A 3,459-nucleotide genomic window follows, 5' to 3' on the forward strand; every position below is an offset into this window, starting at 1 on the left:
GATGGAGATGAACAAAATTATTTAAGCAATCAACTTGTGTTTTGTAATAATTATGCAACATTATGATCATATATCTATATATTCATCAGATCCTTTAATATTTTTGGTACTATGCTCATAAATCCCATTTGTGTTTTAGTAATTTTTAGGTCTAGTTCGGTTCGGTTTCTTTCAAATTTGGTTAGAATTGAACTATAACTAATGTCTGGAAATCGCTCCAAAATACTTTTAAGAAACTTTTAAAATTAACAAAAATACTCAAATATATAAATTATTCAAAAATTTAATTAAAGCTAGTTAAAACTATCTAAACTAACTAAAAGGTATTCGAAATAACAAACATGAAAATACCAAGCTCTTAAATCCCACTTAAATCCCATTCGATATTTTTGTATAACGGTTTGGATCTGGTCTTGGATTTTCGGTTCGTTTTAAGGCCGAAGTTTCAATTTGGGGTAAAACACCCATTCCTATTTGTATCTTTGTTTTTTTTTACCACTTTACACGTTTTTCCTCATTCTTGGTTGTATTCTAGTTAAAACTCCTTTTGAATTGAAAATTATCAACGATCTTTTATATAATCATAATCTAGGATTTAAGATCTTATCTTTCTCTAAAATTTTTAAGTAAATATTTTGTTTTATAAGTGGTGGGATACTTTCTGTAATCAAACATTACAAAATTGGAATATTAAATTTTTTTTTTTTTTGACTTTGACTGATAAGTAGTCCCGCCAAATTTAACTTTACACAAATATTTTCCACCAACCACATAACACAATTAATATAAAAGCCGTACTTCTTTTTCATCGCAGAAAGACACACCACTTTTTGAGTCTTACATCACTCAGTCATGGGGAATATCTGCTGCTGCTGCACCAAAGGAAGGGGAAGCAATGTTCCTCCGGCGACGGAAACAACTACTGTTCAACCACAATCACATTCACAGAGTCTAGTTAATCAATCTGTATCCACAGCCTCGAGGTCGTCTTATTCGAACCATTCTTCGCCGGCACCTCTGCCAGAGCGGTATCGTGACGGAGGAAGGTGAAAGATTAAGCTATGTATGATGAAGCAGTTGCTATTGGTGAATGGGACCAGATATAAGTTGTAGGACATTTAATAATATCCAACTTTTATGACATGTAATATTATGCAACTTTATGATCACACTCTTCCATATATTTTATACAATCCTTCTTCGATATATTGTGATGATTTTTTTTGTTATATATAAGAAAATAAAATTTTAATACATGGTATTTAAACTGATCATATATTTATTTATAAATATTTAAATTATTATGCCCGCATGTGCATGCAATTTTTCTAGAAAATAAAAGGTTAGTCCGGGTATTTACGACTCATCAAGATTAAAATGTAATTAATACAAAATAAAAGATTACATCTTTTTAATGATCCTCAGTTAATATACAGTAAAAACTCTATAAATTAATACTTGATAAATTAATAAACACCATAAATTAATGATTTTTTCCTGTTCCAAGTTGGACTGGTTTAAAATATGATACAAATTGATAAAATAATAAGATAATGATTTTTAAAAAATTCTATGTAAATATGTGGTCCTATTAAAATTATAAATTAATAATTTATATGTATATACATTTTATATAATTATCAACCAACCATTACACTGTTTATCTTTATATTTCTTAACACTTAATATATTTTGATGAGATTTAATAATATTATATCTAAAACCGCATTTAAATTCTGTGAGACATATTTTATATACACTAAATAATATAATAAAACTAACATAAGTGTCAAATTTGAAAATGTTAACTATTGTGTACAGACTAAAATCAAGTATTTTCCTTAATTTTTAGAAAGTATATTTTAAAATAGAAAAATCTAAAAAATAAATCTTTTTGTAAATTAATAACTCTATATATTAATAAAATATCAAAGTCCTAACATTATTAATTTATAGAGTTTTTACTGTATATAAGATTAAAAGAAAAGTTAATCAATTTTATTTATCTATATATATTAGAAGAAAAATAAATAAAAATATCCACTTAAACCATAAAAATACTATTATGGTTTGGGTAACTTGCCCTCTGGGTCGTACCAGTGTAATATCTTATGTATCTAAAATTCTCAAAAAAAGATTTTATTGTATAAGTGGTGGGATACTTTCTATAATCAAATTATTACAAATTTACAATATCAAAGAAAAAAACAGACTTTGACTATGACTGATACATAGTCCCGCCAAAGTCAAACTTTACACAAATGTTTTCCACCAACCACACAACATAATTAGTATAAAATCCGAACTTCGATTTCATCGTAGAAAGACACCACTTTTTGAGTCTTACATCACTTAGTCATGGGGAATATCTTCGCCTGCTGCACTGGAGGAAAGGGAACAACGGAATCAACTAATGTTCAACCACAATCACATCCACAGAGTGTAGTTAATCTATCCTCAGCCTCGAAGTCGAACCATTCTTCGCTGACAAGTATAGCAGAGCGATACAATCGTGGCTGAGGAAGGTAAGAGATTAAGCCAAGTGTGATGAAGCAGTTGCTATTGGTGAATGGGACCATATATAAGTTAGGACATTTAATATTATCCAACTTTATGACATGTAATATTATGCAACTTTGTGATCATACTCTTTACTTTTATTTTATACAATCCTTCTTCAATATATATGTGTGCTCTCTTAATGTGCACTGCTTGTTTTTTTAGTAGACATAAAACAGACAAATGCAAAGGTTACATTCATCATCTCAGGCCGCTTTAACACCAAGTTTTTTTGTTTTTCCAATATTGAAAACTAACTTACATGGCTGTAAATAAAGATATATACATACACCACGACACATTGACAAAAAGTAATAGGAATCTATGTTTAAAAGGTAATAGTGTTACAAAAATAATGGAAAAATATATCTTTATTCATAACATAGAGGTTCCTTATATAGGAGATTACACAGTCATAGATAAATAGAAAGATTACAAATCATAATCTCTTGGTTATGAGCCATCCACAATCTGGTTCATAACACTCCCCCTTGGATGTCATAACCATTTAGAGCTTGTAATGTGATTTAATGTTGTCTCATTAAAATCTTACCAGAAAAACTCAATTGAGACAAAACTATGGTGAAGGAAAAATAGTACAACACACATTACTCTCCCTGATTTGGACATTACTTGAGGTCCCTTGGACCTCTCCAATTTTCTGTAATCCGTGGGTGATGAAGATCTTAAGCAGAATATGCTTCGTCCTCGAACATGATAGTTGGTTCTTCTTTACCATCGGCCATGCCACAATCTGATCGAACATATTGAGTCATCGATCTCAAATACACACACACGAAATCTTGGATGATGTTGTTGTGATATGCGTGTACCACCATGTGTAAAACATAACATGTCTGATACCACCATGTGTAAAACATAACCTGTCTGAAAACAAAT

The sequence above is a fragment of the Brassica oleracea genome, chromosome C9 (genome assembly GCF_000695525.1).
Source record: "Brassica oleracea var. oleracea cultivar TO1000 chromosome C9, BOL, whole genome shotgun sequence".
Lineage (NCBI taxonomy): Eukaryota > Viridiplantae > Streptophyta > Magnoliopsida > Brassicales > Brassicaceae > Brassica > Brassica oleracea.